The sequence below is a fragment of the Pristiophorus japonicus genome, chromosome 3 (genome assembly GCF_044704955.1).
Source record: "Pristiophorus japonicus isolate sPriJap1 chromosome 3, sPriJap1.hap1, whole genome shotgun sequence".
NCBI lineage: Eukaryota > Metazoa > Chordata > Chondrichthyes > Pristiophoridae > Pristiophorus > Pristiophorus japonicus.
In genome coordinates, this window is record NC_091979.1 from 167,471,035 (window position 1) to 167,483,945 (window position 12,911).

Here is a 12,911-nt window from a genome sequence, read left to right on the forward strand (position 1 = left end):
GAGATGACCACGAGGAGACCACGAGATGACCACGAGGGGACCATGAGGAGACCGCGAGGAGACCACAAGGAAGCCACGAGGAGGCCACGAGATGACCACGAGGAGACCACGAGGGGACCACGAGGAGACCACGAGGAGACCACGAGATGACCACGAGGGGACCACAAGGAGACCACGAGGAGACCACAAGGAGACCACAAGGAGACCACGAGATGACCACAAAGAGACCACGAGATGACCATGAGGGGACCACGAGGAGACCACGAGATGACCACGAGGGGACCACGAGGAGACCACGAGGAGACCACGAGGGGACCCCGAAAGGGACCACGAGGAGACCACGAGGAGACCACGAGGAGACCACGAGATGACCACGAGATGACCACGAGGGGACCACGAGGAGACCACAAGGAGACCATGAGATGACCACAAAGAGACCATGAGGAGACCACGAGGAGACCACGAGATGACCACAAAGAGACCACGAGGAGACCACGAGGAGACCACGAGGGGACCACGAGGAGACCACGAGGAGACCACGAGATGACCACGAGATGACCACGAGGGGACCACGAGGAGACCACAAGGAGACCACGAGATGACCACAAAGAGACCACAAGGAGACCACGAGGAGACCACGGGGGGACCACAAGGAGACCACGAGGAGACCACGAGGAGACCACGAGGAGACCACGAGATGACCACGAGAAGACCACGAGAAGACCACGAGGAGACCACGAGGGGACCACGAGGAGACCACGAGGGGACCACGAGATGACCACAAGGAGACCACGAGGAGACCACGAGGAGACCACGAGGAGACCACTAGGGGACCCCGAGGAGACCACGAGGGGACCACGAGGAGACCACGAGGAGACCACGGGGGGACCACGAGGAGACCACGGGGGGACCACGGGGAGACCACGAGGAGACCACGAGAAGACCACGAGGGGACCACGAGGAGACCACGAGATGACCACGAGGAGACCACGAGAAGACCACGGGGGGACCACGAGGAGACCACGAGGGGACCACGAGGAGACCACGAGGAGACCACGAGGGGACCACGAGGAGACCACGAGGAGACCACGAGGCGCCCCACGAGGGGACCACGAGGAGACCACGAGGGGACCACGAGGAGACCACGAGGAGACCACGGGGGGACCACGAGGAGACCACGAGGAGACCACGAGGGGACCATGAGGAGACCACGAGGAGACCACGAGGGGACCACGAGGGGACCACGAAATGACCACGAGGAGACCACAAAATGTCCACGAGGAGACCACGAGAAGACCACGAGGAGACCACGATAGACCACGAGATGACCATGAGGAGACCACGAGATGACCACGAGGAGACCACGAGATGACCACGAGGGGACCATGAGGAGACCGCGAGGAGACCACAAGGAAGCCACGAGGAGGCCACGAGATGACCACGAGGAGACCACGAGGGGACCACGAGGAGACCACGAGGAGACCACAAGGAGACCACAAGGAGACCACGAGATGACCACAAAGAGACCACGAGATGACCATGAGGGGACCACGAGGAGACCACGAGATGACCACGAGGAGACCACGAGGAGACCACGAGGGGACCCCGAAAGGGACCACGAGGAGACCACGAGGAGACCACGAGGAGACCACGAGATGACCACGAGATGACCACGAGGGGACCACGAGGAGACCACAAGGAGACCATGAGATGACCACAAAGAGACCATGAGGAGACCACGAGGAGACCACGAGATGACCACAAAGAGACCACGAGGAGACCACGAGGAGACCACGAGGGGACCACGAGGAGACCACGAGGAGACCACGAGATGACCACGAGATGACCACGAGGGGACCACGAGGAGACCACAAGGAGACCACGAGATGACCACAAAGAGACCACGAGGAGACCACGAGGAGACCACGAGATGACCACAAAGAGACCACGAGGAGACCACAAGGAGACCACGAGATGACCACGAGATGACCACGAGATGACCACGAGGGGACCACGAGGAGACCACAAGGAGACCACGAGATGACCACAAAGAGACCACGAGGAGACCACAAGGAGACCACGAGATGACCACAAAGAGACCACGAGGGGACCACGAGGAGACCACGAGATGACCACGAGATGACCACAAAGAGACCACGAGGAGACCATGAGATGACCACGAGTGGACTACGAGGAGACCACGAGATGACCAGTTCCATCAGTCGAGCCAGAAGTAGCTCAGAGGTTACTCCACCAGTCGTCCAGCATCGTTTGGCGGGAAACGGAAGAGGGGTACCAAAGCGAAGTGAGGTACGGAACGTACACGGAAGGAACAGTACTGCAGAGAACGGCCAGAAGAAGAACCAACCGGTCACGGAACCAATGACCATAAACCTACAATAGCTACAATGTAAGGATCGAACCCCCAAGGATCTGGACATTGTGTTTTAATCCCCAAGGATTTGCGTTTTAATATTTTTCTCACCGCAGAATAAGTTGGAAGCTGTTTGAGGGAGGGGCCCGGGTGCTGTTCCATGTTGGACTTAGAATGATGGGCAGGGGTTCTGGGAAGACAATGGCCAAGATAAGGCAACTCATTGCAGGTGATGAGCAAATGGACTGTGTTTTGTTAAGCAATGTGAACTCGTCAAGTGAACTGATCAGTGATCGAGCCATTACCTGGATGAGATACCAGAACAATAGAAAGCCATTAAGCCCAGACTGCTCGGAAGCGAAACCCATCACTGGAAAAACAGGAAACCTTGAAACAAAGGAAGAAACTTTATTGAGCTAAAAGCAGAAGGCACACCCACAGGAAGCTCTTAAAACAAACGTTATTCAGCCTGAAAAGGCAAAGGAACTTGGGATATAAAAGAGGCCGTGTGGGTCACAGCTCTCTCTCTTGCCTCACTGCTTCGCCCCAACAAGAATCCAACCTTCCAAATGGGATGGAGAGAAGAAACCAGAAGAGACACCTTTTCATCGGAAGCAGCAACTAGTAGGTTTTAAGGTATGCCTTAAAGGAGGAGAGAAAGAAAGAGGCGGAGAAGTTTATGGAGGGAATTACAGATCTTAGGGCCTAGGCAGCAGAAGGCACAGCCACCAATGGTGGGACGATTAAAATCGGCGATTCGTAAGACACCAGAACGTAAGTGATAGGAGCAGGAGAAGGCCATACGGTTCATCGATACTGCTACACCATTCAATAAGATCATGGCTGAACTTTTACATCAACTCCACTTTCCCACCCTATCCCCATATCACTGGATTCCCTTAGTCCCAAAATCTATCGATTTCAGTCTTGAATATACTCAACGTCTGAACATCCGCAGTTCCCTGCGGTAGAGAATTTCAAAGATTCACAATCCTCTGAGTGAAGAAATTTCTCCTCATCTCAGTCCTAAAATGCAGACATCTTATTCTTAAACTGTAATCCCCTAGGTATAGATTTTCTAGCCAGGGGAAATAACCTCTCAGCATCTACCCTATCAAGCCCTCTGAGAATTTTATATGTTTTAATAAAATCACCTCTCATTCTTCTAAATTTCAGAGAATATAGGCCCATTCGACTCAGTCACTCCTCATAGGACAGCCCTCTCATTCCAGGAATCAATCCAGTAAACCTTCATTGCACCCACTCTAAGGAAAGTATATCCTACTGTTATAGAGGAGCACCATCGAGTGGACTTCTGTGGTAATGCAATTAATGATGTAGATAATAAAAGTATCATGTGAAAAGGCCACATGACGAGTTTCCAGTAAGAGCCATCTTGTGTAATGTGTGTGTTAGTGATGTCATAAAGAAGATATCACATTGACGATATAGGATAGGATTTCTGGATTCTCTCGCTGAAATTTTTCTTGGTGGATCATCCAACCAAACAACAGAGAGACTTTGAGGGGTCCTTTGTTTTACAGCAGAGCTAAAAATCCAAGGTAAATTTCTAGCATACTTAACTGAACTGTCAGAGTCCAAATGGCCATGCCTATGGGAATAATAGGGCGCTTGGGTGAGTTCCATCGTGACTGAGAGACTTTCAGAGCATATGTCGAGTGACTAGAACTGTTCTTCATCGCAAATAGTATCGTCGAAGTCCCTGATGATCGGGTGCTGTTAGAAAGAAAACAGGCTATTTTCCTGACTGCAGCAGGCCCCGAGGTGTATGAAACCCTGAAAAATATGCTTGTTCCCGTCAAGCCGAAGAACACGCCACTGACGGAGATTCAAACGGTTAGAACAGCATTATAGTTCTGAGCCCCTGGAAGTTGCTGAAAGTTATCATTTTTGAACACGAAATCAGTTGAATGATGAGAGTATCAGTGAGTACTTTGTAGTTTTAAAAAAGCAATCCATTCACTGTTATTTCGGAAACTTTCAGGACCGAGCATTGCGTGACCGCTTTGTTTGTGGGATGAAAAATGAAGCAATCAGAAGAAAGTTGTTGATAACCCCTAACTTGACTTTTGATACAGCTATGTCGATGGATAAGGCTACCCAATACTCCCAAGAATATCGTGCCATTTCCAGTCATCAGACAACCGAGGTGAATCGCCTGAAGGTTAAAAGTAAAAAGGCTGTTGCGCCCCAAGGCCTCAGCAACTGGCCAAGGTAACAGTACATTAAAGTTGTGCTATCAGTGCCTGCGACAACACATCATTCAAAGCTGTCCATATGTGAAGGTAGAGTGCTTCTTCTGCAATAAAACTGGGCATCTTGCGAAGGCATGCCGACTAAAGAGTAAACCAATGTTCAATGCTCAAAGTAGAAATCACCAGAGACTTATTAGCATTGAAGGGAAGCAACAGGACGAGGAGTTTCTGGAGGTACACATCATCAGGAGCACGAGGGTATCTAACAGCGATTCGTGATGTATCGTCATCCAAGTAGATGTTGCAGGAACTAGGATACCATGGAAATTGACACTGGTGCACCCATGAGCGTAGTACCGGAATCGCTATAACTCGACAAGTTGTGTGATTTTCCACTGGAAAAATTGAAGATAGAGCTGAAAGGCCACTCAGGAGAGCAAATTCTTGCTGTAGGACGCATCACCATACAAGTATCACCATACCGGTGAAATACAAGGATCAGCTTCAGAACTTGCTTCTCATAATAATGGCAGGAGACAAGCCTGCCTTGATAGGTAGAAATTGGTTGGGATCACTGAAGCTGGATTGGAATGAGATTTTTCATGTGGAAACGAAATTGGCATTGGAAGATGACGCCATCAAGCAGTATCGGAAGGTGTTCCACGAAACAGGCAGTCCGATTGAAGACCTCAAGGCGAGTGTCAGAGTGCAGAACAACGCAAGACCAGTTTACTGCAAGCCACGTCCCATACCATACACACTCAAGGAGAAAAGTTGAGCAAGAACTCAAACGACTAGAGACTGAGAACATTGGCCCTGAAATTCACAGTCCCGGGAAGGACTGTTACTGTCCATTTGTGGCAGCCGTTCGTCAAAATCGAATGGCCTCCGCTTTGGGCTCAACTAGCCGCCCCGACATAGATTTGGCCAGAGAGGTCTTGCAGCTGTGTGGGCCACCGCTGAATCTCGTGGCGTTATGGGGCTTGCGGCAGTAGTGACATGCTAAAAATGCGCACCGCTGCCACTCCACCCCGTACCCATTTTCAGCGTGAAAAAGCCAGTCCTTTAGCTGACGGTTCCCCCGCCAGCTTTTAGGGCCAGTGCAGAGTGGCAGAGATCTCGGAGCCATGGGAGTGGAGAGAGACAAGAAGGTAAAATCCAAACCTGAGGATGGTCAGCACAAAATCCTTACTCAAGGGGAGAGAGAGAGAGAGGGAGAGAGGAAAAGAGAGAGGGTGAGAGGGAGGGAGAGAGAGAGGGAGAGAGCAAAAAGGGGAGGGTGAGAGGTAGCGAGAGGATGAGAGAGAATGAGAGGGAGCGAGAGAGGAAAAGAGAAAGAGAGAGGGTGAGAGGGAAGGGAGCAAAAGAGAAAGGAAGAAGAGATAGAAGTGAGAAAAAGGAATGAGAAATCGATGAGAAAATTTGATTGGGAGAGAGAGAAATAGAGAAATAAGATTAGAGAAAGAGAAAAGGGGAAGAAAAACTAGAGAGAGCGAGAGAGAAATAGAGATTGCGAGATTCACAGAGAAAAAACTGAAATCTCAATCCAGGGGCTCAGATTGGAAACGTAACCGCAGCTCAGCATTCCGAGTGGTAACAAATGGGAATCTGTTCACCTCCGCCACCTCCACGCTAGATCCAAGGTCATCCCATCCTCTGTCATCGAACGACAGTACGCGGATGACGCTTGCGTCTGCGCACACTTGGAGGCCAAACTCCAAGCAATCGTCAACACCTTCACCGAGGCTTATGAAAGCATGGGCCTTACACTAAACCTCCATAAGATAAAGGTCCTCCACAAACCTGACCCCGCCGTACTGCCCCCCCACCACCCCCCCCCCCCGCCCGCCCCCCGGTTATCAAAATCCATGGTGAGGCCTTGGACAACGTGAACCATTTTCCATACATCAGGAGCTTGTCAGCAAGGGCAGACATCGATGACGAGGTACAACACCGCCTTCAGTGTGCCAGCTCAGCCTTCTGTTGCCTGAGGAAGAGAGTTTTTGAAGACCAGGACCTCAAATCTGGCACCAAGCTTATGGTCTACAGGGCAGTAGTGATACCTGCCCTCCTATATGGCTCAGAGACGTGGATTATTTCCAGCAGACATCTCAAAGCACTGGAGAAGTACCAACACCGCTGCCTCCGCAAGATCCTGCAAATCCATTGGGAGGGCAGATGCACCAACGTCAGTGTTCTCGCTCAGGCCAAACTCCCCAGCATCGAAGCACTGACCATGCTCGATCAGCTCTGCTGGGCGGGCCACATCGTCCGCATGCCTAACACGAGACTCCCAAAGCAAGTGCTCTTCTCGGAGCCTTGGCACGGCCAGCAAGCCCCAGGTGGGCCGAGGAAATGCTTCAACACCCTCAAAGCCTCCTTGATAAAGTGCAACATCCCCACTGGCACCTGGGAATTCCTGACTCAAGACTCCCCAAAGTGGAGGAAGAGCATTCGGGAGGGCGCTGAGCACCTCGAGTCTCGTTGCCAAGAGCATGCAGAAATCAAGTGCAGACAGCGGAAGGAGCATGCGGCAACCCAGGCTCCCCACCCACCCTTTCCTTCAACCAGTGTCTGCCCCAGCTGTCACAGAGACTGTAGGTCCCACATTGGACTGTTCAGCCACCTGAGAACTCACTTTTAGAGTGAAAGCAAGTTATCCTCGACTTCGAGGGACTGCCTATGATGATCTTACGCGTGCCTAACCTGCGACTTCGCCTCAGTGTCTCCCCTGTGTCTGCCTTATGGGTCTGGGAAGGCTTTTGTGTTCCCTGTGTGGAAGCTGCCAATATCCTTATAGGATGCCCTCGAGCAGGTTGGGGCCTGGAAGGGCTGGCTGGAGACTGGTCAACACCCTCCAGGGAGGATTCAGTCTGACTTCGCTCGGGCGAGGCCATGTGTGGAGGCACTGGCGGAGTGACATAGAAACATAGAAACATAGAAAATAGATGCAGGAGTAGGCCATTCGGCCCTTCGAGCCTGCACCACCATTCAATAAGATCATCGCTGATCATTCACCTCAGTACCTCTTTCCTGCTTTCTCTCCATACCCCTTGATTCCCTTAGCCGGAAGGACCACATCTAACTCCCTCTTGAATATATCCAATGAACTGGCATCAACAACTCTGCGGTAGGGAATTCCTTAGATTAACAACTCTCTGAGTGAAGATGTTTCTCCTCATCTCAGTCCTTTGTGGCTTACCCCCTTATCCTCAGACTGTGTCCCCTGGTTCTCGACTTCCCCAACGTCGGGAACATTCTTCCTGTATCTAACCTGTACAGTCCCGTCAGAATTTTATATGTTTCTATGAGATACCCTCTCATCCTTCAAAACTCCAGTGAATACAGGCCCAGTCGATCCAGTCTCTCCTCATATGTCAGTCCTGCCCTCCCGGGAATCAGTCTGGTGAATCTTCGCTGTACTCCCTCAATAGCAAGAACGTCATTCCTCAGATTAGGAGACCAAAACTGAACACAATATTCCAGGTGAGGCCTCACTAAGGCCCTGTACAACTGCAGTAAGACCTCCCTGCTCCTATACTCAAATCCCCTAGCTATGAAGGCCAACATACCATTTGCCTTCTTCACCGCCTGTTGTGCCTGCATGCCAACTTTCAATGACTGATGACAGGTCTAGGGCCAAGAATGCTGTGAGCTGGAGGGAGCGTATCATCGTATCCTGGTCCGAAGAGCCTGGCTAAATCACCAGGGGTGGTACAATTCCACTAGCACCAATCTGAGGGAACACAGGTCGGTGCTGTGGTGCCACACCGGAAGATCCCCCGTGGCCCGTGGTGGACCCAGCTGCAAAAGCAACACTGAGGTCTCGGGGGACATCCAGCTGAGACTGCATGCGAACAGCCACAGTTTGAAAGCCACCAAAATGACAGCACTTAGACACTCCGTCGACACTCTGTCGACTCTTGCAGAGCCACGGCCATCCTCTCCAAAGCAGTACCGATACACTCGTTCCCTCATGCCTGTGCTGCAATGGCAGCTGCCACATCACCCTAATGGGGGAATTTCACGTGAGAATAATGGCCTAATTAAGACTGCAAACTTTCAGGTTTAAAGAGCTAATAAGATTGGAACACTTTTTTGTGGTCAAAAAGCTTAATTTGGATCCAATGGCCACTGCAAACTTTACAGCGCTAATCGGGGAAAAGAGGCCTTAACAGCACCTGCTTTTTGGCTGTATTGAATTTTGGCCCCATTTTCTCTAAGATAGATCTAAGTATTTGGGCTACACCCATTGTTGTTGTACCTAAGTCGGATGTTAATGCTGATGCTATGTCCAGATTGCCATCCCAATCACAAGTTACACCCAATATTGAAGAAGTGTTCTATTTTTCATAGATTGATCCTCTGCCAGTCATAGCTGAAGAGATTGATAGAGCAACCAAATGTGATCCAGTTATGTCAAAGGTGTATGATTACATAGCAAATGGCTGGCCAAACTAGAAAATGATATACATCTTACTTCATTTATAGGAATGAATTGTCAGTGGATAAAGATTGTATCTTGGGGGCTGCAAAAGTGGATATCCCAAATAAATTCAGGTCTAAATTATTAGGAGATCTGCATGGCCAACACATGGGAATGTGCTTGACCAAGAGTTTTTCATGCAGTTACTTATGGTAGCTAGGTCTAGATAAAGATATAGGGCCCAAAAATGATGAAGTTCTCCGCCCGCCCAAGTTCTGTCCAAAGGACCGCCAATGGCTACTGAGGTACCTGACGGTACTTTCGGCGGGACTTTCATCGGAGAGGTCCCTCGAAGGTCGGCGGGCGGCAAATGAGCGATGTACGCTGCCAATCTGGGCGGCAGCCAGCGGGAGCTCCCATTCTCGGCGGCAGAGGTGCTTGCCGCCCAATTGCTGCCGAGGATGGAGTCGGGCCCATGGAGGGTGGAAGACCAAAAGCAACAGCATAAAACATTTTTTAAAGACCTTCAGGGGCCCCCTCCAGGTAAGTCCCTGTAAAGAAAAAAATGACAAAAGTGTACTAACCTTTTTTTTCCCGTCTTTCTACCTACCATCGGGCACAGACTCGCCTCCAGTCAGTGGTCCACCCCCGTTCTGCCGCCGACTGCCACTGATTTCTGCCCACATCAGTATCGCAGCTCGGTGGGTGGGAGGTCAGTTGCACGATTCGCCCGTCCGCTGATGTCGGCGGGCGCTTCCCGGCGGTTCTCTCCTCCCGCCGCTCCAGCCCGCTCCAGGCCACTTCGAAAGTGGCACTAGGTGGTTTGACCAGAGGAATGTCAGCGGCAGTGGGCAGCAGTCGGCGGCAGTGGGCAATAAGTTCTTCAATTTCGGGTCCATAGAGTACATCGTTAGTCAGTGTACAACACGTCAATCAGTAAGCAAGAAACTACTATCAGTACCATTACAGCCATGTAAATGGCCTCCTAGAATGTGGAAAAGGTTACATATAGATTTTGCTGAGCTAGAAGGACAACAGTTGTTCATTGTTATTGATAGTCATTCGAAGTGGGTAGAGGTGTTTCGGATGTGGAAAATAACAACAAGTAAAACACTAGATAATTTGCGAAGATTGTTTTCTTCATATGGCCTCCCAGAAGAAATTGTGTCTGATAATGGGCTGCAATTTTGTTCAGAAGAATTTGCACAGTTCATGAGCAGAAATGACGTGAAACATCCCAAAGTTCCACAATAACACCCTCCTCAAATGGTGCAGCAGAGTGCACGGTACAAATTGTAAAACGTGCTCTCATCAAGCAAATGCTGGATCCAAATCCAAAGAAATGGCAGTTGTTGTTGGACCACAAATTAGCAATTTTTCTAATTACTTATTGTAATACTCCTCATACAACTATTGGTAGAACACCAGCAGAGTTTTTTCTCAAATGACAGCCATGAACTAGGTTCTCGTTGTTAAAGCCAAATTTGGCACAATCAGTAGAAGAGAAACAATTAAGACAGAAAGAGAATCATGATAGAGATAGATTAAGAGAGAGAAGTGTGAAATTGAATCAAAAGGTTAGAGTGAAGAACCATTACCATAAATGGTTAAGGTGGTTACCAGGAAGAGTAGTGAAGAGATGTGGCCCTCACACATATTTGGTAAAGATGTTTGATCATGGAAAGATTAGGTTTGTTCATATTGATCATATTTTACCTACAGATATGGAAGGAGTTAAAAGTTGGAATGATTTGATTATTTCTGAAGAGTCCAAATCTTTTTGTAAGTAGAGTACCAGTAGCAAATCCTACTAGCAATAACTCCAAGAGAAAGTCAGAATTTAAGTCTGAGTCCGAGTCAAGCAGACAAACAGTCTGAAGTTGTAGAGAGTCAAAATGTAGAAAAACTCTCCCCAGGCTCTGCCTAGAATGAGTCTACATTTTACAACAAATTTGGAAAGTTCTGTTCGAGAGTCAAGGTATCCGCTTCGAAACAGAAAACCAGTGGTTAAATTTGATTTGTAAATACGGCAAAATAAGTCCATATATTTTGTTGTGTATAACCATGCAAGTTATGTATGATGATTATTTTGTTATGATTACTTCTTCATTAAGTAGGGAGAAGTGTAATAGAGCAGCTCCACCAAGTGGACTACTGTGGTAATGCAACTAATGATATAGATAATAAAAGGATCATGTGACAAGGTCACATGACAAGTTTCCAGTAAGAGCCATCTTGTGTAATGTATGTGTTAGTGATGTTGTAAAGAATATATCACATTTCCTTAGTTAAGGAGACCAATACTGTACACGTCAAACCAATCAACAAAGCCAATAAATAGCCAAAACAGCAGAATACAGGGCCGAAATTGCCCCCCCCCGCCTGAAATGGGGCACACTAAAACCCTTTCAATGGTTTTTACCACAGTGGTGGTTGAGGTCGTCTCTTGAGCGACATTCCGCTCTGTTGTTTTTTTTTTATTCGGACCTGGAAGTCGCTCTTAATGGGAGCAGTTTTGCGGTGGTGGCAACACTATAGGGGCAGAAGTTGGGGCGGTGCGGAGTGGCTGCCATGGTGATGTCATCACGGTGACGCACCACCACGGCTCTCCCCTTCACTTAAAGGGGAGAGCCTCCGCGATCTTAAAACTTTGGTCTACTGGGCCACCGGGGAGGATTTTGGCCAGGCCAGCGGCCTGGCGCCCAAGATGGGGTGCCAAGCTGCCTGTTGGCGGCCTGGCCTAACCCGGGGGCATAATTGTCAGGCTGACATGGCAGTCAGACAACAATAAAAACAACATGGTGGGTGCGGCAGTACATCCTCCCCTTTAAGGTTCGCCGCACCGCCATTGCAGAAGGCCTCAGCCTCATTCGATCACCGGGAAAAAACAGGTTTTGGCACCGCAGAGCAGGCTGCAGATTTTCAAGGTGGACTTTTGCCGTCGGGGGAGGGTGGATCAGCAGTGTGCACTGTGATGACGCACTTAACATGGATCAGAGTGGTAGGGGGTTAGCGGGTCACCACCTGCATAAAGCGGGAGCGGAAAACCACACCTATAGTAGTGTGTTCAATTCTGGTCAACATAATACAGTGGAAGCATTCAATCACTGGAGGCACTGCAGAGACAGTCTTAGAACCTGATCCCTAGTGTCGGGGAGAGGGGGAGGTCTGAGTTATAAGCAAAGAGCAAAGAGACTCGGGGGCCGAAATTGCCCACTGCCCGAAATGAGTCGCACCTACCGTTTCCGATGTGTTCCGCCCGCTCCAATGCATGGGGTGGCCAATCATGAGGAATTCAGCACCGTGCTTTTTTTTGAAGCGGGGCGGAAGTGTGGGTGGGTTGGAGTAGCCGTCATTAGCGGGGGCGGAAGTGGGGGCGGGGCAGAGTGGCCAATGCTGCAAGTCATCAGTGCCGCGCTGGTGTGTCACAACGTCCCTCCCCATCAGTTAGAGGGGGGGGCTGCTGTGAGCTCTGCAGCCACATTAGTGGCAAACACTGGGCCACCATGGAGGGTTTAGGCCGGGTCAGCAGCCTGGCATCGAAGAGGGGATGCCAGGCTGCCTATTGGCGGCCCGCCTGAACCCGCAGCCATAATTGTCATGGTGTCACTGGCAACGCCACCTCCCCTTTAAAGGCAGTTGTGCCACCAAGCAACAGAGAGTGTACTGACAACAAAAGCTGGCAGTGGCACCAATCGGCGGTGGCACCACTCCCGCTGGGCAATTCCAGAAAAGGGGCAATTTCCCGTGGGGAAGGGGTCGCCGCAGATCGGTAAGGGGTCAGCACGTGCACGGCCCAGCGAGAAAATGGGCGGAGCGGTCCCTGACACCACTCCAAACCTGAGGAAGGGCAATTTCAAAAATGGTAGCTCCTCTGCAGAGACTTGGCGGCCTG